This window comes from Phyllopteryx taeniolatus, chromosome 12 (assembly GCF_024500385.1).
Source record: "Phyllopteryx taeniolatus isolate TA_2022b chromosome 12, UOR_Ptae_1.2, whole genome shotgun sequence".
Taxonomy (NCBI): Eukaryota; Metazoa; Chordata; class Actinopteri; order Syngnathiformes; family Syngnathidae; genus Phyllopteryx; species Phyllopteryx taeniolatus.
In genome coordinates, this window is record NC_084513.1 from 21,756,982 (window position 1) to 21,784,180 (window position 27,199).

The 27,199-nt window shown below is 37.9% G+C and overlaps 1 long non-coding RNA gene across 9 annotated transcripts; it reads right to left on the reverse strand.

Annotated features, from left to right (window-relative positions):
- On the reverse strand, positions 1–26,658 carry LOC133486988 (uncharacterized). Of its 9 annotated transcripts, none has more exons than XR_009791183.1 (14): positions 26,604–26,658; positions 14,113–14,173; positions 13,794–13,903; positions 13,526–13,555; positions 13,255–13,348; positions 8,248–13,169; positions 7,929–8,038; positions 7,661–7,690; positions 7,390–7,483; positions 2,381–7,304; positions 2,062–2,171; positions 1,794–1,823; positions 1,523–1,616; positions 1–1,437 (listed from the first exon to the last, which is right to left on the reverse strand). It is a non-coding gene; the product is annotated as an uncharacterized LOC133486988 (long non-coding RNA). The 9 variants fall into 9 exon arrangements; XR_009791191.1 differs by lacking the exon at positions 26,604–26,658 and having other exon boundaries at positions 8,248–12,950; positions 13,080–13,169; positions 14,113–18,125; XR_009791189.1 differs by lacking the exon at positions 26,604–26,658 and having other exon boundaries at positions 2,381–7,085; positions 7,215–7,304; positions 14,113–18,125.
- Between the last annotated feature and the right edge of the window lie 541 nt (positions 26,659–27,199).

A 27,199-nucleotide genomic window follows, 5' to 3' on the forward strand; every position in this document is an offset into this window, starting at 1 on the left:
CTTTACAATACATTATCAATACTATACCTGATAGTTCATTGTAGAACATACAATTTATAGACTAGACAATAGAACATTGATTAATTATATAGCAAAGGCGACAGGAAAATCAGTAACTTTATGACAAGGACAGAAAACTAAGAAACGGATACAAAAACAATAAAAACTGAAAAAATACAACAAAATATACAAAAACATTACAAAAATATATACTATAACAACAAAAAAATTACAAAAATAAAAAATATAAAAAAACAAAAAAAGAGTTCATAAAAATAAAAATTACGTAAATCTACAACAAAATGATGGATGAGGGATGGACAGTGGCCCGGTATGGTCGCCGAGGCCAGAATGGATATCAGACGGGAGTTGGGAATCAAGGTGGAGGGAGATTCCAGGGGTGGAAGGCCAGTGCACCTCCCTTTCGCTCCGGCGGTCGGCCGGTGGCATTTGACCATCGGGGTGGAAGGGTTCAGCCTCAATTTCCTAACCCGCCAGTGCCTCCCCCATGGTCTTTCCGTAAACCGGATTCCCGTCCTTATTCATATGCGGCCGCAGTGAGCCGTGGTTGGATGGGACCAGACCCAAGGAGACCTCCCCAAAGGAATGGGGGATTTGAAAGAGGGCTACAACCGGCTGACCCCAGGTTTAAAAGGCTGGTCCAAAAATTGTATAATATTCTGAAAGTGGTACACCACTTACAGAATGTGGACCCAACAGGGGGGAAACCACAACCCAAGATGATCGAAAGAATGGTCGAGGTATTAATGGGGATGATTAACCCGGCATTCCCCAAAGGCCAAACAATGGACCTCATCATGGGAAACGCAAAAAATTGGGGCTATACCACATGTTTGATATTATTTCAACACTACCAGGCTTGCCTGGAGGAATGGCTCAATGAAATTGTGGATTTTATTACCCCGGACTGGAAAAAGGCCTACACGGTGGCAATCAGATGGGCCAAGAATAAATTACCACATGTGAAACAACAGGTGATTGATCAAACGGAGAATTTGATTAAAGAAAAAATTCATCCCCGGAGCCCACCCGTAGAGCAGGCTATACAAAATATTGCACCGGTGATCCAGAATATTGCACCAGTGATCCAGAATGTGCCAGAATCACAGCCGACGCCCATGGTCCCCACTGGGCCGATTCAAAACACGACACCGATCGGAACTGAATCTCCTCAGGAGGTTAGCATATTGGAGAGACCTGAAATGACACTCATGGGAACATCAGACGATGACGATATCATGACACTGAGGCTACCAGAGATCACAGATGGAGCTTTAGTGCATCGATCTCCAATGGAAAAATTTATAGAGACGCCGAGGACCTCACGAAAGGCTAGGGTAGAATCCTGGCTCCAAGGTGGCGTGGAAGAGGATCTCATTGTGAGACCTCAAATGGAACCTGTTGACGAAACAATACCTGTGGAGACACCAAGGAAAAATCAGAGGGCAGAGAGGAGATCTAGGAGGAGGGGTGTTGAAGACAGAGTAGAGAATTCTCATACCCAGGTATTGAACCAATGGCGGGCAGATGAAGAGGTAGAAGAGGAGGAGGTTCTCCCGGAGTCCTCCACTCGCATCATACCACCACAATCCCAACTATATAGGGTTAATAGACATCCCAACACGCAGAGGAAGTTAGTGGAATGGAATTTGTCAGTATCGAAGAAGTGGCTAATTATGGGGGACTCTAATTTGAGTCGAATACCGGATCATCCATACGGAAACGTACAAATTGAAAGTTACCCGGGAAGTCATTTCCGGCACGGACATTACCTGATGGAGAAAACGGTACCACCAGAAGATCTGGTGATAGAAAAAGTGATATTGTCATTCGGCATAAACAGCAGACTGAATAAATCAAAAGAAACGACAGTTAAAAATGTACAAGCGGTGATTAGAACAACGAAAAAGAGGTTCCCGTACGCAGAAATTTGGGTTCCTCTGATTAATTACTCGCTAAATCTTCCGACAGAGGAACAGGACAATCTGCGAACATTGAATGACCATATTCAGAAGAATGTGGGTTACCTTCCTCTCTTACCTGAGGACCAATTCCAGGTGGAGGAGGATGGAATCCACTGGACAAAAGAAACGGCGACCGCTATGCTTGACCACTGGGGGAAGACTTTAAACTTGGTCAGCCTCTAAGTCCTAACAGGGAGAGGGATAGAACATTACAATCTTTGGGAGCCCAAGATATAGTGGTCTTATCCAAAAATTTCAAACTAACTGCCTTACAATATAAGATTTTAAGTAAGGGTCTATCATTTATTCCATCAGTAAGCGTCAGTAAGGATCAAAAAATACAATTACAATTTGACGTACAAAATTATCACCGAAATTTAATGCTAAGAACTTACTTTAAGGATTCGATGGGTAAGGAGAGACCACCATTTACAGGCTCTTCTGATTGGAAACCACCTATGGATAAATTACCACCAGAAGTGGGACAATTAATACAAAAAGATTGGCAGACAATAAAAAAACACTACTTACCGACTACTGAAAAATACAATATGTCTGTAGAAGAAGTAAAAGCCTTACGAGAATTAATGCATACAAAACATATAGTCATTAAACCGGCTGATAAAGGCTCGTCAGTAGTGATTCTAAGTAGAGAACAATATATAATGGAAGTAGAAAGACAATTGAATGACACAGAATATTACAAAAAATTGGAAAAACCCATTTATAGAGAAACACTACCAAAAATAAAGGAAATTATAAACAATCTAAAAAAGAAAAAATTTATCAATGGAAAACAAAAACAGTACCTACTTGGAACCTCAGAACCAAGAGAGAGGAGATTTTATATTCTCCCAAAAATTCATAAAAGTCCGGAGAAATGGACAATTCCATTTGAAATTCCCCCAGGGAGACCCATAGTATCAGACTGTGGGAGTGATACATATTTCACCGCAGAATATTTGGATCATTATCTAAATCCACTTTCGATCAAACATCCATCCTATGTGAGAGACACATACCATTTTATAGAGATGGTAAAAGACGTTACAATAACCTCGGACTTTTGGTTTTTTTCGATGGATGTTAACAGTTTATATACAAATATTCCTATTCCGGCAGGAATTGAATGTGTAAAACAAATTTTCCAGAAATACCCAGATCCAAACAGACCAGATGATGAATTATTACAATTATTAGAAATTAATTTAACTAGAAATGACTTTGTATTCAATGAAAAATATTATTTGCAAATTAAGGGAACAGCAATGGGTAAAAAATTTGCTCCAGCATATGCCAATATTTTTATGGCCAACTGGGAAGAAAAAGCACTGGCCAAATGTGAAAAGAAACCGGCTAGTTATCTACGGTATTTGGACGACATTTGGGGATTATGGATAGGGACTAAACAAGAATTTGAAAATTTCAAGGAAACACTAAATTCACAGGATCCATCAATTAAACTTAAAGCAGAAATTAAGCAAAATTCTATTGACTTTTTAGATACTACAATATTTAAGGGACCCAATTTTCAGGAAAATCATCGATTGGATATTAAAGTGTATTTCAAGGCAACAGATACTCACGCATTATTGCATAAATTTAGCTTCCATCCAAATCATACTTTTAAAGGAATTGTAAAATCCCAGATTCTGCGCTTTCACCGAATCTGCACGAGGGAGGAGGATTTTAGGGAAGCGGTGAAGATCTTATTTGATACCCTACGAAAAAGAGGGTATTCGAGATCATATTTAAGAAATCATCTGAAAACATTTCTCAACAAAAAACAAACGAAAGAAAATGTTATTCCTCTCATTACAAATTTCTGTACAGTAGGCAAGGTACTACACAATAAAATAAAACGAAATTTGCAGGAAATTTCGGAAACGACTACAGGAATCCCAAAATTTAACATAATCTCGGCATATAGGAGGAATAAGAATTTGAAAGATTTGTTAGTCAGAGCCAAATTACCATCACTATTAACACAAAAACAATTATTACTAGATAAACAATTGTTGAAACTAAAATTTATCAAAAACACAGTGGAGAAAACTATCATAAAAATTGAACAAACATTTACTGCGAGGTCCACAAATTGTATTTATTTAATAATTTGTAATAAATGTGGGATTAAATATGTAGGGGAAACAAAGAATTCGTTATCAGCACGAATTACACAGCATAGGTATAATATTAAAAATAAAAAAGAAATGGACACACCCCTGGTACAGCATTTCCTAATACATGGATTAGAGTCATTACGAATGGCTGGATTACAAAAAAACTTTAATTGGACAGATTTAGAAAGAAAATGTAGAGAAAGACAATGGATACATAAATTAGCGACAAAACAACCATATGGGTTAAATAAAAAGATGGGTTGAAATTATGAGGGACAATTGACAGAAGAAAATTACAAAAACATTTTTTAGGATTAGAAAATTTATTTAGATACACATGCATATTACTGCTTATTTAACCTAACCATTTGATCCCAACCTAAATTCAGTTAACCCTAAATAATCCTAATTCTAATTTAACTCTAATCTTCACCCTAATTTAAATTTTAATTATACCCTGATTCCATTTAACCCTAATTCAACTAATCCAAATTCTAATTTAACCCTAACCTTAACCATTTCACCAAACTGTAAGTAACCCTAGTTTACCCAATGTTAACCTAATCCCAACCCTAGATTTACTAACCCTAACTTTGATTTAACCCTAACCTTAACCATTTGTTAACCCTAATTTTTAATTAATCCTAATCACACTCAACCCTAATTGGATTAATCCTAATTTTAACCTTACCCTAACCTTAACCATTTGTCCACCCTAATTTTAATTTTACCCTAATTCCACTTAACCATAATTCAATGACTCCAATTTCTAATCTAACCCTAATCTTAACCATTTCATCCAACCCTAATTTCAGTCAACCCTTAATTGGTTAACCCTAATTGTAAGTAACCCTAGTTTACCCAATGTTAAATTAATATAATCATAATTTAATTGATCCAACTTCTAATCTAACCCTAATCTTAACCATTTCATCCAACCCTAATTTTAGTTAACCCTTGATTGGTTAACCCTAATTGTAAGTAACCCTAGTTTACCCAATGTTAAATTAATCCCAACCCTAGATTTACTAACCCTAACTTTGATTTAACCCTAACCTTAACCATTTGTTAACCCTAATTTTTAATTAATCCTAATCACACTCAACCCTAATTGGATTAATCCTAATTCTAACCTTACCCTAACCTTAACCATTTGATCCCACCCTAATTGATGATAACACTAAAATTGACTCAACCTAATTTTCAATTAACCCTAATTAACCCTAATTAACCCTAATTTCAATTCTATAATCGATCAGTTATTCATTTGTTTATTTAAGGAATTCTAGAATTAAAGAGTTAAAAAACTAAATAATAATCACTAACATACTATATACAGGATTAAATTAATTAATTAATTAATTAAAAACATATATATATATATATACACTATTTACACTAATTGCACATAAGAATAAGACTGGTGAATGAAGGGCATTGGAATAAATACGCTGGTAAAGACGAAGGAGGAGTCACTGAGACAGAGGCTATAAATAGGGAACCAGCCAAATCCGGTCATTTCATGTTTGTTTTTGAACGAGTAACAGCTCTTGCTACAACAGTAGGATCATAGAAATTGTGTGCTAAAACCTGAAGAAGGCTTGACATAAGCCGAAACGTTGTTGTTGGCACACACAAACATATAATTGGATAAATACAAGTACAATTGAATGAAAACAACTTTTGTTTGATAGTTTCTTTATTATTTTTTATTTCTTTATTAAAAAAATTTTTTTTGAAAAAAATATTCTTTTGGCATCTTTACAATACATTATCAATACTATACCTGATAGTTCATTGTAGAACATACAATTTATAGACTAGACAATAGAACATTGATTAATTATATAGCAAAGGCGACAGGAAAATCAGTAACTTTATGACAAGGACAGAAAACTAAGAAACGGATACAAAAACAATAAAAACTGAAAAAATACAACAAAATATACAAAAACATTACAAAAATATATACTATAACAACAAAAAAATTACAAAAATAAAAAATATAAAAAAACAAAAAAAGAGTTCATAAAAATAAAAATTACGTAAATCTACAACAAAATGATGGATGAGGGATGGACAGTGGCCCGGTATGGTCGCCGAGGCCAGAATGGATATCAGACGGGAGTTGGGAATCAAGGTGGAGGGAGATTCCAGGGGTGGAAGGCCAGTGCACCTCCCTTTCGCTCCGGCGGTCGGCCGGTGGCATTTGACCATCGGGGTGGAAGGGTTCAGCCTCAATTTCCTAACCCGCCAGTGCCTCCCCCATGGTCTTTCCGTAAACCGGATTCCCGTCCTTATTCATATGCGGCCGCAGTGAGCCGTGGTTGGATGGGACCAGACCCAAGGAGACCTCCCCAAAGGAATGGGGGATTTGAAAGAGGGCTACAACCGGCTGACCCCAGGTTTAAAAGGCTGGTCCAAAAATTGTATAATATTCTGAAAGTGGTACACCACTTACAGAATGTGGACCCAACAGGGGGGAAACCACAACCCAAGATGATCGAAAGAATGGTCGAGGTATTAATGGGGATGATTAACCCGGCATTCCCCAAAGGCCAAACAATGGACCTCATCATGGGAAACGCAAAAAATTGGGGCTATACCACATGTTTGATATTATTTCAACACTACCAGGCTTGCCTGGAGGAATGGCTCAATGAAATTGTGGATTTTATTACCCCGGACTGGAAAAAGGCCTACACGGTGGCAATCAGATGGGCCAAGAATAAATTACCACATGTGAAACAACAGGTGATTGATCAAACGGAGAATTTGATTAAAGAAAAAATTCATCCCCGGAGCCCACCCGTAGAGCAGGCTATACAAAATATTGCACCGGTGATCCAGAATATTGCACCAGTGATCCAGAATGTGCCAGAATCACAGCCGACGCCCATGGTCCCCACTGGGCCGATTCAAAACACGACACCGATCGGAACTGAATCTCCTCAGGAGGTTAGCATATTGGAGAGACCTGAAATGACACTCATGGGAACATCAGACGATGACGATATCATGACACTGAGGCTACCAGAGATCACAGATGGAGCTTTAGTGCATCGATCTCCAATGGAAAAATTTATAGAGACGCCGAGGACCTCACGAAAGGCTAGGGTAGAATCCTGGCTCCAAGGTGGCGTGGAAGAGGATCTCATTGTGAGACCTCAAATGGAACCTGTTGACGAAACAATACCTGTGGAGACACCAAGGAAAAATCAGAGGGCAGAGAGGAGATCTAGGAGGAGGGGTGTTGAAGACAGAGTAGAGAATTCTCATACCCAGGTATTGAACCAATGGCGGGCAGATGAAGAGGTAGAAGAGGAGGAGGTTCTCCCGGAGTCCTCCACTCGCATCATACCACCACAATCCCAACTATATAGGGTTAATAGACATCCCAACACGCAGAGGAAGTTAGTGGAATGGAATTTGTCAGTATCGAAGAAGTGGCTAATTATGGGGGACTCTAATTTGAGTCGAATACCGGATCATCCATACGGAAACGTACAAATTGAAAGTTACCCGGGAAGTCATTTCCGGCACGGACATTACCTGATGGAGAAAACGGTACCACCAGAAGATCTGGTGATAGAAAAAGTGATATTGTCATTCGGCATAAACAGCAGACTGAATAAATCAAAAGAAACGACAGTTAAAAATGTACAAGCGGTGATTAGAACAACGAAAAAGAGGTTCCCGTACGCAGAAATTTGGGTTCCTCTGATTAATTACTCGCTAAATCTTCCGACAGAGGAACAGGACAATCTGCGAACATTGAATGACCATATTCAGAAGAATGTGGGTTACCTTCCTCTCTTACCTGAGGACCAATTCCAGGTGGAGGAGGATGGAATCCACTGGACAAAAGAAACGGCGACCGCTATGCTTGACCACTGGGGGAAGACTTTAAACTTGGTCAGCCTCTAAGTCCTAACAGGGAGAGGGATAGAACATTACAATCTTTGGGAGCCCAAGATATAGTGGTCTTATCCAAAAATTTCAAACTAACTGCCTTACAATATAAGATTTTAAGTAAGGGTCTATCATTTATTCCATCAGTAAGCGTCAGTAAGGATCAAAAAATACAATTACAATTTGACGTACAAAATTATCACCGAAATTTAATGCTAAGAACTTACTTTAAGGATTCGATGGGTAAGGAGAGACCACCATTTACAGGCTCTTCTGATTGGAAACCACCTATGGATAAATTACCACCAGAAGTGGGACAATTAATACAAAAAGATTGGCAGACAATAAAAAAACACTACTTACCGACTACTGAAAAATACAATATGTCTGTAGAAGAAGTAAAAGCCTTACGAGAATTAATGCATACAAAACATATAGTCATTAAACCGGCTGATAAAGGCTCGTCAGTAGTGATTCTAAGTAGAGAACAATATATAATGGAAGTAGAAAGACAATTGAATGACACAGAATATTACAAAAAATTGGAAAAACCCATTTATAGAGAAACACTACCAAAAATAAAGGAAATTATAAACAATCTAAAAAAGAAAAAATTTATCAATGGAAAACAAAAACAGTACCTACTTGGAACCTCAGAACCAAGAGAGAGGAGATTTTATATTCTCCCAAAAATTCATAAAAGTCCGGAGAAATGGACAATTCCATTTGAAATTCCCCCAGGGAGACCCATAGTATCAGACTGTGGGAGTGATACATATTTCACCGCAGAATATTTGGATCATTATCTAAATCCACTTTCGATCAAACATCCATCCTATGTGAGAGACACATACCATTTTATAGAGATGGTAAAAGACGTTACAATAACCTCGGACTTTTGGTTTTTTTCGATGGATGTTAACAGTTTATATACAAATATTCCTATTCCGGCAGGAATTGAATGTGTAAAACAAATTTTCCAGAAATACCCAGATCCAAACAGACCAGATGATGAATTATTACAATTATTAGAAATTAATTTAACTAGAAATGACTTTGTATTCAATGAAAAATATTATTTGCAAATTAAGGGAACAGCAATGGGTAAAAAATTTGCTCCAGCATATGCCAATATTTTTATGGCCAACTGGGAAGAAAAAGCACTGGCCAAATGTGAAAAGAAACCGGCTAGTTATCTACGGTATTTGGACGACATTTGGGGATTATGGATAGGGACTAAACAAGAATTTGAAAATTTCAAGGAAACACTAAATTCACAGGATCCATCAATTAAACTTAAAGCAGAAATTAAGCAAAATTCTATTGACTTTTTAGATACTACAATATTTAAGGGACCCAATTTTCAGGAAAATCATCGATTGGATATTAAAGTGTATTTCAAGGCAACAGATACTCACGCATTATTGCATAAATTTAGCTTCCATCCAAATCATACTTTTAAAGGAATTGTAAAATCCCAGATTCTGCGCTTTCACCGAATCTGCACGAGGGAGGAGGATTTTAGGGAAGCGGTGAAGATCTTATTTGATACCCTACGAAAAAGAGGGTATTCGAGATCATATTTAAGAAATCATCTGAAAACATTTCTCAACAAAAAACAAACGAAAGAAAATGTTATTCCTCTCATTACAAATTTCTGTACAGTAGGCAAGGTACTACACAATAAAATAAAACGAAATTTGCAGGAAATTTCGGAAACGACTACAGGAATCCCAAAATTTAACATAATCTCGGCATATAGGAGGAATAAGAATTTGAAAGATTTGTTAGTCAGAGCCAAATTACCATCACTATTAACACAAAAACAATTATTACTAGATAAACAATTGTTGAAACTAAAATTTATCAAAAACACAGTGGAGAAAACTATCATAAAAATTGAACAAACATTTACTGCGAGGTCCACAAATTGTATTTATTTAATAATTTGTAATAAATGTGGGATTAAATATGTAGGGGAAACAAAGAATTCGTTATCAGCACGAATTACACAGCATAGGTATAATATTAAAAATAAAAAAGAAATGGACACACCCCTGGTACAGCATTTCCTAATACATGGATTAGAGTCATTACGAATGGCTGGATTACAAAAAAACTTTAATTGGACAGATTTAGAAAGAAAATGTAGAGAAAGACAATGGATACATAAATTAGCGACAAAACAACCATATGGGTTAAATAAAAAGATGGGTTGAAATTATGAGGGACAATTGACAGAAGAAAATTACAAAAACATTTTTTAGGATTAGAAAATTTATTTAGATACACATGCATATTACTGCTTATTTAACCTAACCATTTGATCCCAACCTAAATTCAGTTAACCCTAAATAATCCTAATTCTAATTTAACTCTAATCTTCACCCTAATTTAAATTTTAATTATACCCTGATTCCATTTAACCCTAATTCAACTAATCCAAATTCTAATTTAACCCTAACCTTAACCATTTCACCAAACTGTAAGTAACCCTAGTTTACCCAATGTTAACCTAATCCCAACCCTAGATTTACTAACCCTAACTTTGATTTAACCCTAACCTTAACCATTTGTTAACCCTAATTTTTAATTAATCCTAATCACACTCAACCCTAATTGGATTAATCCTAATTTTAACCTTACCCTAACCTTAACCATTTGTCCACCCTAATTTTAATTTTACCCTAATTCCACTTAACCATAATTCAATGACTCCAATTTCTAATCTAACCCTAATCTTAACCATTTCATCCAACCCTAATTTCAGTCAACCCTTAATTGGTTAACCCTAATTGTAAGTAACCCTAGTTTACCCAATGTTAAATTAATATAATCATAATTTAATTGATCCAACTTCTAATCTAACCCTAATCTTAACCATTTCATCCAACCCTAATTTTAGTTAACCCTTGATTGGTTAACCCTAATTGTAAGTAACCCTAGTTTACCCAATGTTAAATTAATCCCAACCCTAGATTTACTAACCCTAACTTTGATTTAACCCTAACCTTAACCATTTGTTAACCCTAATTTTTAATTAATCCTAATCACACTCAACCCTAATTGGATTAATCCTAATTCTAACCTTACCCTAACCTTAACCATTTGATCCCACCCTAATTGATGATAACACTAAAATTGACTCAACCTAATTTTCAATTAACCCTAATTAACCCTAATTAACCCTAATTTCAATTCTATAATCGATCAGTTATTCATTTGTTTATTTAAGGAATTCTAGAATTAAAGAGTTAAAAAACTAAATAATAATCACTAACATACTATATACAGGATTAAATTAATTAATTAATTAATTAAAAACATATATATATATATACACTATTTACACTAATTGCACATAAGAATAAGACTGGTGAATGAAGGGCATTGGAATAAATACGCTGGTAAAGACGAAGGAGGAGTCACTGAGACAGAGGCTATAAATAGGGAACCAGCCAAATCCGGTCATTTCATGTTTGTTTTTGAACGAGTAACAGCTCTTGCTACAACAGTAGGATCATAGAAATTGTGTGCTAAAACCTGAAGAAGGCTTGACATAAGCCGAAACGTTGTTGTTGGCACACACAAACATATAATTGGATAAATACAAGTACAATTGAATGAAAACAACTTTTGTTTGATAGTTTCTTTATTATTTTTTATTTCTTTATTAAAAAAATTTTTTTTGAAAAAAATATTTTTTTGGCATCTTTACAATACATTATCAATACTATACCTGATAGTTCATTGTAGAACATACAATTTATAGACTAGACAATAGAACATTGATTAATTATATAGCAAAGGCGACAGGAAAATCAGTAACTTTATGACAAGGACAGAAAACTAAGAAACGGATACAAAAACAATAAAAACTGAAAAAATACAACAAAATATACAAAAACATTACAAAAATATATACTATAACAACAAAAAAATTACAAAAATAAAAAATATAAAAAAACAAAAAAAGAGTTCATAAAAATAAAAATTACGTAAATCTACAACAAAATGATGGATGAGGGATGGACAGTGGCCCGGTATGGTCGCCGAGGCCAGAATGGATATCAGACGGGAGTTGGGAATCAAGGTGGAGGGAGATTCCAGGGGTGGAAGGCCAGTGCACCTCCCTTTCGCTCCGGCGGTCGGCCGGTGGCTTTTGACCATCGGGGTGGAAGGGTTCAGCCTCAATTTCCTAACCCGCCAGTGCCTCCCCCATGGTCTTTCCGTAAACCGGATTCCCGTCCTTATTCATATGCGGCCGCAGTGAGCCGTGGTTGGATGGGACCAGACCCAAGGAGACCTCCCCAAAGGAATGGGGGATTTGAAAGAGGGCCACAACCGGCTGACCCCAGGTTTAAAAGGCTGGTCCAAAAATTGTATAATATTCTGAAAGTGGTACACCACTTACAGAATGTGGACCCAACAGGGGGGAAACCACAACCCAAGATGATCGAAAGAATGGTCGAGGTATTAATGGGGATGATTAACCCGGCATTCCCCAAAGGCCAAACAATGGACCTCATCATGGGAAACGCAAAAAATTGGGGCTATACCACATGTTTGATATTATTTCAACACTACCAGGCTTGCCTGGAGGAATGGCTCAATGAAATTGTGGATTTTATTACCCCGGACTGGAAAAAGGCCTACACGGTGGCAATCAGATGGGCCAAGAATAAATTACCACATGTGAAACAACAGGTGATTGATCAAACGGAGAAGTTGATTAAAGAAAAAATTCATCCCCGGAGCCCACCCGTAGAGCAGGCTATACAAAATATTGCACCGGTGATCCAGAATATTGCACCAGTGATCCAGAATGTGCCAGAATCACAGCCGACGCCCATGGTCCCCACTGGGCCGATTCAAAACACGACACCGATCGGAACTGAATCTCCTCAGGAGGTTAGCATATTGGAGAGACCTGAAATGACACTCATGGGAACATCAGACGATGACGATATCATGACACTGAGGCTACCAGAGATCACAGATGGAGCTTTAGTGCATCGATCTCCAATGGAAAAATTTATAGAGACGCCGAGGACCTCACGAAAGGCTAGGGTAGAATCCTGGCTCCAAGGTGGCGTGGAAGAGGATCTCATTGTGAGACCTCAAATGGAACCTGTTGACGAAACAATACCTGTGGAGACACCAAAGAAAAATCAGAGGGCAGAGAGGAGATCTAGGAGGAGGGTTGTTGAAGACAGAGTAGAGAATTCTCATACCCAGGTATTGAACCAATGGCGGGCAGATGAAGAGGTAGAAGAGGAGGAGGTTCTCCCGGAGTCCTCCACTCGCATCATACCACCACAATCCCAACTATATAGGGTTAATAGACATCCCAACACGCAGAGGAAGTTAGTGGAATGGAATTTGTCAGTATCGAAGAAGTGGCTAATTATGGGGGACTCTAATTTGAGTCGAATACCGGATCATCCATACGGAAACGTACAAATTGAAAGTTACCCGGGAAGTCATTTCCGGCATGGACATTACCTGATGGAGAAAACGGTACCACCAGAAGATCTGGTGATAGAAAAAGTGATATTGTCATTCGGCATAAACAGCAGACTGAATAAATCAAAAGAAACGACAGTTAAAAATGTACAAGCGGTGATTAGAACAACGAAAAAGAGGTTCCCGTACGCAGAAATTTGGGTTCCTCTGATTAATTACTCGCTAAATCTTCCGACAGAGGAACAGGACAATCTGCGAACATTGAATGACCATATTCAGAAGAATGTGGGTTACCTTCCTCTCTTACCTGAGGACCAATTCCAGGTGGAGGAGGATGGAATCCACTGGACAAAAGAAACGGCGACCGCTATGCTTGACCACTGGGGGAAGACTTTAAACTTGGTCAGCCTCTAAGTCCTAACAGGGAGAGGGATAGAACATTACAATCTTTGGGAGCCCAAGATATAGTGGTCTTATCCAAAAATTTCAAACTAACTGCCTTACAATATAAGATTTTAAGTAAGGGTCTATCATTTATTCCATCAGTAAGCGTCAGTAAGGATCAAAAAATACAATTACAATTTGACGTACAAAATTATCACCGAAATTTAATGCTAAGAACTTACTTTAAGGATTCGATGGGTAAGGAGAGACCACCATTTACAGGCTCTTCTGATTGGAAACCACCTATGGATAAATTACCACCAGAAGTGGGACAATTAATACAAAAAGATTGGCAGACAATAAAAAAACACTACTTACCGACTACTGAAAAATACAATATGTCTGTAGAAGAAGTAAAAGCCTTACGAGAATTAATGCATACAAAACATATAGTCATTAAACCGGCTGATAAAGGCTCGTCAGTAGTGATTCTAAGTAGAGAACAATATATAATGGAAGTAGAAAGACAATTGAATGACACAGAATATTACAAAAAATTGGAAAAACCCATTTATAGAGAAACACTACCAAAAATAAAGGAAATTATAAACAATCTAAAAAAGAAAAAATTTATCAATGGAAAACAAAAACAGTACCTACTTGGAACCTCAGAACCAAGAGAGAGGAGATTTTATATTCTCCCAAAAATTCATAAAAGTCCGGAGAAATGGACAATTCCATTTGAAATTCCCCCAGGGAGACCCATAGTATCAGACTGTGGGAGTGATACATATTTCACCGCAGAATATTTGGATCATTATCTAAATCCACTTTCGATCAAACATCCATCCTATGTGAGAGACACATACCATTTTATAGAGATGGTAAAAGACGTTACAATAACCTCGGACTTTTGGTTTTTTTCGATGGATGTTAACAGTTTATATACAAATATTCCTATTCCGGCAGGAATTGAATGTGTAAAACAAATTTTCCAGAAATACCCAGATCCAAACAGACCAGATGATGAATTATTACAATTATTAGAAATTAATTTAACTAGAAATGACTTTGTATTCAATGAAAAATATTATTTGCAAATTAAGGGAACAGCAATGGGTAAAAAATTTGCTCCAGCATATGCCAATATTTTTATGGCCAACTGGGAAGAAAAAGCACTGGCCAAATGTGAAAAGAAACCGGCTAGTTATCTACGGTATTTGGACGACATTTGGGGATTATGGATAGGGACTAAACAAGAATTTGAAAATTTCAAGGAAACACTAAATTCACAGGATCCATCAATTAAACTCAAAGCAGAAATTAAGCAAAATTCTATTGACTTTTTAGATACTACAATATTTAAGGGACCCAATTTTCAGGAAAATCATCGATTGGATATTAAAGTGTATTTCAAGGCAACAGATACTCACGCATTATTGCATAAATTTAGCTTCCATCCAAATCATACTTTTAAAGGAATTGTAAAATCCCAGATTCTGCGCTTTCACCGAATCTGCACGAGGGAGGAGGATTTTAGGGAAGCGGTGAAGATCTTATTTGATACCCTACGAAAAAGAGGGTATTCGAGATCATATTTAAGAAATCATCTGAAAACATTTCTCAACAAAAAACAAACGAAAGAAAATGTTATTCCTCTCATTACAAATTTCTGTACAGTAGGCAAGGTACTACACAATAAAATAAAACGAAATTTGCAGGAAATTTCGGAAACGACTACAGGAATCCCAAAATTTAACATAATCTCGGCATATAGGAGGAATAAGAATTTGAAAGATTTGTTAGTCAGAGCCAAATTACCATCACTATTAACACAAAAACAATTATTACTAGATAAACAATTGTTGAAACTAAAATTTATCAAAAACACAGTGGAGAAAACTATCATAAAAATTGAACAAACATTTACTGCGAGGTCCACAAATTGTATTTATTTAATAATTTGTAATAAATGTGGGATTAAATATGTAGGGGAAACAAAGAATTCGTTATCAGCACGAATTACACAGCATAGGTATAATATTAAAAATAAAAAAGAAATGGACACACCCCTGGTACAGCATTTCCTAATACATGGATTAGAGTCATTACGAATGGCTGGATTACAAAAAAACTTTAATTGGACAGATTTAGAAAGAAAATGTAGAGAAAGACAATGGATACATAAATTAGCGACAAAACAACCATATGGGTTAAATAAAAAGATGGGTTGAAATTATGAGGGACAATTGACAGAAGAAAATTACAAAAACATTTTTTAGGATTAGAAAATTTATTTAGATACACATGCATATTACTGCTTATTTAACCTAACCATTTGATCCCAACCTAAATTCAGTTAACCCTAAATAATCCTAATTCTAATTTAGCTCTAATCTTCACCCTAATTTAAATTTTAATTATACCCTGATTCCATGTAACCCTAATTCAACTAATCCAAATTCTAATTTAACCCTAACCTTAACCATTTCACCAAACTGTAAGTAACCCTAGTTTACCCAATGTTAACCTAATCCCAACCCTAGATTTACTAACCCTAACTTTGATTTAACCCTAACCTTAACCATTTGTTAACCCTAATTTTTAATTAATCCTAATCACACTCAACCCTAATTGGATTAATCCTAATTTTAACCTTACCCTAACCTTAACCATTTGTCCACCCTAATTTTAATTTTACCCTAATTCCACTTAACCATAATTCAATGACTCCAATTTCTAATCTAACCCTAATCTTAACCATTTCATCCAACCCTAATTTCAGTCAACCCTTAATTGGTTAACCCTAATTGTAAGTAACCCTAGTTTACCCAATGTTAAATTAATATAATCATAATTTAATTGATCCAACTTCTAATCTAACCCTAATCTTAACCATTTCATCCAACCCTAATTTTAGTTAACCCTTGATTGGTTAACCCTAATTGTAAGTAACCCTAGTTTACCCAATGTTAAATTAATCCCAACCCTAGATTTACTAACCCTAACTTTGATTTAACCCTAACCTTAACCATTTGTTAACCCTAATTTTTAATTAATCCTAATCACACTCAACCCTAATTGGATTAATCCTAATTCTAACCTTACCCTAACCTTAACCATTTGATCCCACCCTAATTGATGATAACACTAAAATTGACTCAACCTAATTTTCAATTAACCCTAATTAACCCTAATTAACCCTAATTTCAATTCTATAATCGATCAGTTATTCATTTGTTTATTTAAGGAATTCTAGAATTAAAGAGTTAAAAAACTAAATAATAATCACTAACATACTATATACAGGATTAAATTAATTAATTAATTAATTAAAAACATATATATATATATATACACTATTTACACTAATTGCACATAAGAATAAGACTGGTGAATGAAGGGCATTGGAATAAATACGCTGGTAAAGACGAAGGAGGAGTCACTGAGACAGAGGCTATAAATAGGGAACCAGCCAAATCCGGTCATTTCATGTTTGTTTTTGAACGAGTAACAGCTCTTGCTACAACAGTAGGATCATAGAAATTGTGTGCTAAAACCTGAAGAAGGCTTGACATAAGCCGAAACGTTGTTGTTGGCACACACAAACATATAATTGGATAAATACAAGTACAATTGAATGAAAACAACTTTTGTTTGATAGTTTCTTTATTATTTTTTATTTCTTTATTAAAAAAATTTTTTTTGAAAAAAATATTTTTTTGGCATCTTTACAATACATTATCAATACTATACCTGATAGTTCATTGTAGAACATACAATTTATAGACTAGACAATAGAACATTGATTAATTATATAGCAAAGGCGACAGGAAAATCAGTAACTTTATGACAAGGACAGAAAACTAAGAAACGGATACAAAAACAATAAAAACTGAAAAAATACAACAAAATATACAAAAACATTACAAAAATATATACTATAACAACAAAAAAATTACAAAAATAAAAAATATAAAAAAACAAAAAAAGAGTTCATAAAAATAAAAATTACGTAAATCTACAACAAAATGATGGATGAGGGATGGACAGTGGCCCGGTATGGTCGCCGAGGCCAGAATGGATATCAGACGGGAGTTGGGAATCAAGGTGGAGGGAGATTCCAGGGGTGGAAGGCCAGTGCACCTCCCTTTCGCTCCGGCGGTCGGCCGGTGGCTTTTGACCATCGGGGTGGAAGGGTTCAGCCTCAATTTCCTAACCCTAACCCTAACCCTAACCCTAACCCTAAACCTAACCTCACCCATTCCGGATCCTAATCTTAACCTCAGTGGGAGTCCAGCCCTAAACCTAATTTTTGGAGATGCGCGACACTAGTTGTGCCAGTAAATTCGGGGGAGGTGGCCTTAATTCCGAGGCCCCTCAACCCTAACCCGAACGGGCTATAACCCCAATATGGGAGAAACCGTTAACCCCTGGGATGGGCCGACATTAAGGTCTCAAAATAAATAAATAAATAAATAAATTAATTAACTAAAATTGAACTAAAGTTAACTAAAACAATGGAAAAACACCAAATTGGGTCAAATAATACAAACAGACTGCGGGGAAAATTCAACTTAACTGAAAAAACAATTGAAAAACACCAAATGGAGTCAAATAAAACAAACAACACTATTTTTTTGTAAAATAAGCACAAACAACACAAATTTTGGTAAAAGATAGGGTTAGTAGACAAAATGCATACTTACTGGTTCCGGGTTGGATGCTCTAAATGAGCCGCCCGATGAAGTGAGCTGCGCCTGATGAAGACCAAAATCGGTCGAAATATTGCGCAACAGGCTTACTTGGAGTTAGGGAGAGCTAGAGGAAGGATGTAATGGGGGTGCCACATCATTATAATATGGTTGTTTTTGGGCGGATATGCCATTTGTTGTTTTTGGTGTGGGGGTGCCTTTTTTGTGTGTGTGTGTGCTGTTTCAAATGGGGTGACTCTTGAACCTAAAATTAGGACATCATTAAAATAATACAAAAAAAACAATTCAACCAAAATGGAGGAAGGCTATATATAAAAAAATCAATTCAACTAAAATGGAGGAAGGCTGGAGCCAATTGGAATGGATGGAGGATGGACCCTAAATTAACATCAGGTAAAAAAACTAAATTAAAGGTGACTCAACCAAAATAGGAAAACAAATACAATGTAGGGTAAACAAATACTCACAATCTCATTGGACAAAATGGAGGACGGACGGAGCCAATTGGAATGGATGGAGGATGGACCCAAAATTTACATAATGCAAAAAAACTAAATTAAAGGTGATTCAACCAAAATAAGTCAAAACAAATACAAAGTAGGGTGAAAAAATACTCACACTTTCATTGGACAAAGTAAACAAACAGAAAAGTCAAATAAGGACACAGTGGGAACAAAAATAATTTTATTAAACGGAACTAAAACCGCGTCTCAGAGTTGTGGCCGGGCGGATGCATAGTGTGGAGCTTGGGGGATGGACAGTGCATTTTCTTCCTCTCGGGGGCGCTCTTCCCCCGAGGGGGAGGCTCGGTTTCACTCCCCTAACCCTAACCCTAACTAACCCTAACCCTAACCCTAACCACTAACCCTAACCCTAACTAACCCTAACCCTAACCCTAACCCTAAACCCTAACCCTAGCCCCCGAGAGGAATAAAATGCACTGTCCATCCCCCAAGCTCCACACTATGCATCCGCCCGGCCACAACTCTGAGACGCGGTTTTAGTTCCGTTTAATAAATTATTTATTCTATAGGGAACCAGTATCAATGACCGTGATCCTGACTTGTCGACAGAAGACGATGCACTCATAAGGATAAAAGTGCCTTCCGGTCCAACCTATTTTTTAGTTGACCAAAAGGACTGGGCCTCATTACAGAAATTGAGAAAACCCAGAGGATTCAAGGGCCTTGACTGGCATTATTTCCAAAGGAATTAGATCCATCCATCCATACTGTTCAATAGCTTTCAAAAGACAGAACTAAGACACTTGGCTCAATAAGACAAGGCCCGGAATTTTGGTGTCTGTGTTACTGTCAATTTGAGAACTGTCCTGTTGAAGTCACCGTCACAATAGATAGCAAAAAGGATTTTTTTAAGACACTGTACATTTCAAGGGTGGTCTGAGCATCCACAATCGCATTGAACTAAAGTCAAGACCTGTGAGAGGAAGAGAAAGGGATTCACTGGGGCAAAAATTACAAAAAGAATTGCCCAGATCTCTCTAAAGAAACCTTCTGAAATTGGACGAAGCAGTCATGGAATCAGGCTGCAGAGATGAGGCACTCACACCTCCTGTATTGAAAACCATTTCGTGGGAAAAGAAGCAAAAAAAGTCGTCTGCACAACAATGAGCTCTTAAGTTTGCATTTCATGGTGGAAAGAAAGACTTAAGCCAGATGTGCTCCAAAAAGTATTTTTATTCCCCAAAGGTGTACTGTATTGACATTTATCGTGACAGGACCAGAGAAGACATCCTCTATTTGGACGCCACTGGCAGCATCGTAAAGAAGGAAAAAATGCTCCCCACCATTCTATGTGTATGAGCTTGTTGTGAAGAATTCATTGAAAAACTCCTCACCCTTCCCTACTTGACTTGTGAACACACCACTGCCTCGGTCAAGTATTTTCTTGACACGTTTCAAGGATGTATGGACAGAGAGCGATGCAGGCACCAGTCATGCTTCTATTGTGCTAATGCAAGCACTGTGTCTTTCATTTATAAAGACCAATTTGAATAGCACCATTGAACATTACTACTCTATAGTTTGTGGAAAGGGGACATCCACAGATTTTGAAGTACCTATCCTACACTGTTGCTTGAGGCATTTGATGAAGAATGCCAAGGACATTTGCAGAAAATATTACTATTTTCATTAGTAATTTGAACAATGTCATCCATATTTGTTAACTGGTTGCTAATTTTATCAATAAATCTTATAAATATCTGTATGGTAACTAAGATTTTATATTTTGCTGTTGCAGTGCCAAACAACATTACCACCTTGCAATGCACGTGTTTGGACTTCTTACAACTGCAACAACATTACAAGGTTTAGATGACATGGTTTTAAGCGCTGCAGTTCTTTTCTCCAGTCCATGCAGTGGAGTAAATGTTGAAAAGCACTTTAAAAACCTTCAACTCCTGATGCAAGACAAAAAGCTTTTGGAGAAAAATATCAGCTTTGAAACCAAAACACCTGTTGAAGAGGACAGGTGACAGCTGAACCCAGAGCTCTGCAAAATGTATAGATTCCTCTGTCAGGAATAAATTGGTTGACTTCTAACGCGTTATAATTGTAGTTCTTCCACGAAAACGAACACGCATGGAACCTCAGAAGTAATAGGTGATTTTAAACACAGGTTCCTTCAGTTTGTACAGTAAACATCGCCTATTTGTGCATTGAATTTGGTGTGCCAACACCTGAGAAAGGGAAAATTTTGTCGAGGCACAGAGTTTGGCTGATTGGGGGATTTTTATTAGAAATATAAATTCATACCCATTAATATAGCACATCTAAAATAAATTACATAAAGGAGACTATACAATTGATAGGTAATTTAAAAATAAAAAAATAAAAGAATTTGAGACAGTAAACATACGACAGTTCGAACTTTGCTCAAAATGGCAATCGCGAAGCAGCAGCATTGACCTCATATACAAGCGACAGTCCCCCCACGAGGACGGCAATTGTGCATTAAAACACCGCTAAACACCATGTGAACACTCGAAAACTACTTTGCGCCACACTCAAATAGTAAAACGCCAAGCCATCGACGCCACTAAGTCAATTATCCATTTAGACGTCGAGTAAAGTTCAAACTTTGCTCAACAAAATGGCGACCACGTCGCAGCAGAGTCATATTCAAGCGACACTCCCGCCACGAGGACGGCAATTGTGCATTAAAACACCGCTAAAACACAATGTAAACACTCGAAAACTGCTTTGCGCCACACACGAAAATGGTAAAACGCCAAGCCATCGACGCCTCGAAGTCAATTATTCATTTGGGCGTCGAGTAAAGCTCAAACTTCGCTCAACAAAATTGCAACCACGTCGCAGCAGCGGCGACGTCATATTCAAGCGACACTCAAGCCATGAGGACGACGGAAATTGTGCATTAAAACACTGCTAAAACACCACGGAAACACTCGAAAACTCCTTCGCGCCACACACGCCAAGTGTAAAACGCCAAGCCAGCGACGCCACGATGTCCGTTATTCATTTGGCCATCTAGTCAAGTTCAAACTTTGCTGAACAAAATGGCGACCACGCCACAGAAGCGGCGACGTCATATTCAAGCGACATCCTCGCCACGAGGACGACGGCAATTGTATGTTACAACACCGCTAAAACATTCGAAACGCCTTCACACCACTCACGCAATGTGTAAAACGCCAAGCCAGCGAAGCCACGAAGCATATTATGCATCTGGCCGTCGAGTAAAGTTCAAACCTTGCGCTACAAAATGGCGACCCTGCATGTTCTCTCAGCTGTATAAGCACAAATTAACGCATGTCAAATCACTCACAAGAGGCTATCACACTCTGAGTGCGTGCCCGAGTCAAGCATGTCAAAAACACGCTCAAATAAGTCAAGACACAGCAAAAACAACGTTCATTGCTAGAGAGCATGAAGCAGCGTTCTTACCTTGGCTGGAACAGATGAAGGAGACATTAACGTCACTCGCCTCAGCCGGTTAAGCGATCCAAACCGGAAATAGATGTTTTGCATTAACCAATCATAGATGTTTTGCATTAACCAATCAGCTTAGTTTGCGTACATTTTGGCGCCAAATGCGACCAATCAGATGACCAAGTCCTAATTATTTCCTAGAACTGTCCATTTCTCGTGCTTGATTAAAGTCATTCACGTGATGCCGAAGTCTGCATTGTGCAAATAAAGTGAAAAATACCTCCACTTCTAAATAGAAAAGTAATGCACTTAAATCCCAATTGTAGCCTCATGAGAATCAATGCAAATTAATTAAACTGTAAAAATTGTACTACATTTATGGCAAAAGCTGCAGAATCCAAACTTTTTGGGGAATATTTGTTTTCTAAATATCTTTGAAAATATCACATTCGAATGAAAGACTTCCATTGTGTGTAGTGACCCTGAGCCATTCAGTTATTTCAAAAATAAAAACTGTGATGAAAATGAAACATTCGACAACCTTTCCTCCTAGTACTAGTACAATGCACTGCAACAATCACTTAGTTTTCCAATACGGTTTATTCCTTACTGGATGGATTCACAAACATACAGAACACACTGAGGCATTTGACACGCACACCTGTCATGCAATAGTCCAGCTGAAAGCGGAGTTGTGTTGGGAAAAGAGGCAGAGTCAGTTTATGACAGAACACCTTTATAGCTCCTCACTCTAAACATTTCATTTATCAACAATTAAGAGAAATGACAACTTCATAGTGTCAGCTTTGTTGGTCACAATGTAGGGAGAATCTGCGACAAGCATTTTCATACAAACCGAACAAACTTGCATGCAGGTAATAAAACTTACTTTTAAGTCAGACACGTCGGAAGCAGCAGGAGACGCACATTTATCACACCAAGTCATTTTAATTTCCAAAGCTTATTTGTTACATGACGGAAAAACTGGCAACACGCACACACTCGTGCAAACACCCAGCATTGCGGAATCATTGTTAACCCCATAATACTTTTTGGATTGAAAATGTCAGAGAGGTAATTATTTTTTTTTTTTTTTTTTTTTTTTTCTTAAATCACTACGCATGCTACTTTGTGTTGAAAACAATCGGAGCTGGCACGCTGACATCCAATTATGTTAATGTCGCAACCTACATCGGCAGTGTGCAAGCACGCATGTTCTCAGGACAAAGGCTATTTCGGTGGGTGAGGCTCTCGAAAAGGAAAGGAGAATACATTGGTGGACAATATGGAAAGGGGGGAAAAGGAATGCTGTGTGAAAGCGGCTTCAAGTAGCTGGCCATGCAGCTGCAAATTTTACCTCACCAGGCCACTAGAGGGAAGCAAAGTAACCTGCTCAAAACAGTCCACATTCCAATTTGTCTGCTAGATGACTTTGGGTGTGTTTTATCAGCTGTTCCAACCTGAGAGCGAGCGGTTTGACTTCTGCTTGTGGAGCTTTTCCTTCTCCCTCTTCACCTTGGGCATGATCTTAAGCTTCATGCTGCTTTTACTACAGGGACGCACCAACCCCTGGATGCACACACAATCACGTGTGGCACAACTCACACGCCAGGGTGTTTCGCAATCCTTACCTCCTCAGCACAGTGCATTAGTGGACAGATCCAGTGGATGTCATGAAATACAGTTCAAATAGAGGTTATTTAATGGATATAGTAGTAAAAGACAACAGGGTTAATTTGAAGTTATGTTACTTTTAACAACTTAAAATGTTTTAAAAAGAGGAGCATATAAAAGGCGGACAAGCCTCGAAGCCTCAGTTTGTTTTGGATTTCGGAGGGAGAACATCACCAGAGTATAGCTGCTTCGCTGTTGTTTTATTAAAAGTAAGTGTGCCACGACCTGAAGGCCCTTACAGGCCGAAACGTTGTCAGGGCACACGCATAATAGGCTGGTTATAGGTATTTTGTTTTGAATTGCAGATTTTTTTGTTTTATTGACTTGTTTGGTTTCTTTCATTCTAATACATAAATTGATACCGAAACTAATAAGAAACAACAAAAATAAAGATGACTTAAATAGCCAAGGCGAACTCAAATAAAAGAAACAAATACCATGGAAGGTGGGGGTTTGACAGAGGTCCGCTATGGGCGGGGCCGCCAGCCCACATACCCCAGGAATTATAACCAGGGTTATGGTAAGCAGAACCATGGGTGATGGACCGTGCACCATCCTTTCCCTCAGGAAGAGGGGGCAATGCCCCCAATTCCTGGTGGGGAAGAGTTCAGTTCCCCAAACCAACACGAAGTAGAAACTGTAAATCCATTGACAACTAAGCAAGTTACAGCTAAATTTCGGGCTTCTATTTTGAAATTTGGGGAAGGGGAGTTGTTCACAGTTTAATTTGAATGAGCTGAACAGAAATAGGAACGGTACAAATCCATTGACATACGTTACAGCAAAATTTGGAATTTCAGGCTTTTTTTTACAAATTCCATCAAATTTCGGGAAGGGGAGTTCACAGCTTGGTTTGAGTGAGCTCAACACGTACAAGTACGAACAGTGCAAATCCACTGAAAATTAAGTTATGGCAAAAATACAAATTTCAGGCTTTTATTTTGAAATTGTCAAATTTGAGGAAGGAGAGTTGGTCACAGCTTGGTTTTAATGAGCTCACATAAGTAGGAACAGTGCAAATCCACTGAAAATAAAAAAGTTAGCTAAATTTGTAATTTCGGGCTTTTATTTTGAAATTTCAGGAAGCAGAGTTGTTCACAGGTTGGTTTGAATGAGCTGAACACTTACAAGTTTGGAAAGTGCAAATGGACATTCTTTATAATTTTAAAACAGGCCAAGTAAACAGCAGGTATAAAAAGGAATAACCTTTTCACTGACTCAGTTTGGTTTGGGAGTTAGTACATTAAACATCGCCGATTTGTGCATTGAATTTGGTGTGCCAAGACCTGAGAGGGAAAATGTTGAGGCACAAATAAAATTACATAGAGACTCTATACAGTTAATTGGAAATTAAAAATTACGAATTTAAGACAGTAAACATACGACAGTTCAAACATTGCTCAAAATGGCAACCGCGTTGACATCATATACAAGCGACACTCCCGCCACGAGAACGACGGCAATTGTGCATTACAACGCCGCTAAAACAACAACACTCAAACTGCTTCGCGCCACACGCAAAGTGTAAAACGCCAAGCCAGCGACGCCATGTCCATTATTCATTTGGCCGTCGAGTAAAGTTCAAACTTTGCTCAACAAAATGGCGACCACGTCGCAGCAGCGGCGACGTCATATTCAAGCGACACTCCCGCCACGAGGACGACGGTAATTGTGCATTACAACACCGCTAAAACACCACGTGAACACTCAAACTACTTCGCGCCACACACGCAAAGTGTAAAACGCCAAGCCAGCGACGCCATGTCGTCCATTACTCATTTGGCCGTCGAGTAAAGTTCAAACTTTGCTCAACAAAATGGCGACCACGTCGCAGCAGCGGCGACGTCATATTCAAGCGACACTCCCGCCACGAGGACGACGGTAATTGTGCATTACAACACCGCTAAAACACCACGTAAACACTCAAACTACTTCGCGCCACACACGCAAAGTGTAAAACGCCAAGCCAGCGACGCCATGTCGTCCATTACTCATTTGGCCGTCGAGTAAAGTTCAAACTTCGCTCAACAAAATGGCGACCACGTCGCAGCAGCGGCGACGTCATATTCAAGCGACACTCCCGCCACGAGGACGACGGTAATTGTGCATTACAACACCGCTAAAACACCACATAAACACTCAAACTACTTCGCGCCACACACGCAAAGTGTAAAACGCCAAGCCAGCGACGCCATGTCGTCCATTACTCATTTGGCCGTCGAGTAAAGTTCAAACTTTGCTCAACAAAATGGCGACCGCGCATGTTCACTCAACTGTATAAGCACAAATTAACGCATGTCAAATCACTCACAAGACGCTATCACGCTCCGAGTGCGTGCCAGAGTCAAACATGTCAAAAACACGCTGAAATAAGTCAATACACAGCAAAAACAACATTAATTGCTAGAGAGCGTGAAGCAGCGTGCTTACCTTGGCTGGAACAAATGAAGTCGAAAGTAACGTCACTCGCCTCACCCGTTTAAGCGATCCAAACCGGAAATAGATGTTTTGCATTAACCAATCATAGATGTGTTGCATTAACCAATCAGCTTAGTCTGCGTATATTTTGACACCAAATGCGACCAATCAGATGAGCAAGTCCTAATTATGTCCTAAAACTGTCCATTTCTCGTGCTTGATTGAAGTCATTCACGTGATGCCGAAGTCTGCTGTAGGTTGTCGAATATGTTTCATTTGCATCACAGTTTTTATTTTTTAAATAACTCAATGGTTCAGGGTCACTACACACAATGGAAGTCTTTCATTCAAATCTTATATTTTCAAAAAACAAATTGAAAAAAAATATTCCCCAAAAAGTTTGGATTCTGCAGCATTTGCCATAAATGTAGTACAATTTTTACATAGTTGTTGAATTAGTTTACATTGATTCTCATGAGGCCACAATTGGGGTATGAGTGCATTACTTTTCTATTTAGAAGTGGAGGTATTTTTCACTTTATTTGCACAATGCACTACAACAATCACTTAGTTTTCCAATACGGTTTATTCCTTACTGGATGGATTCA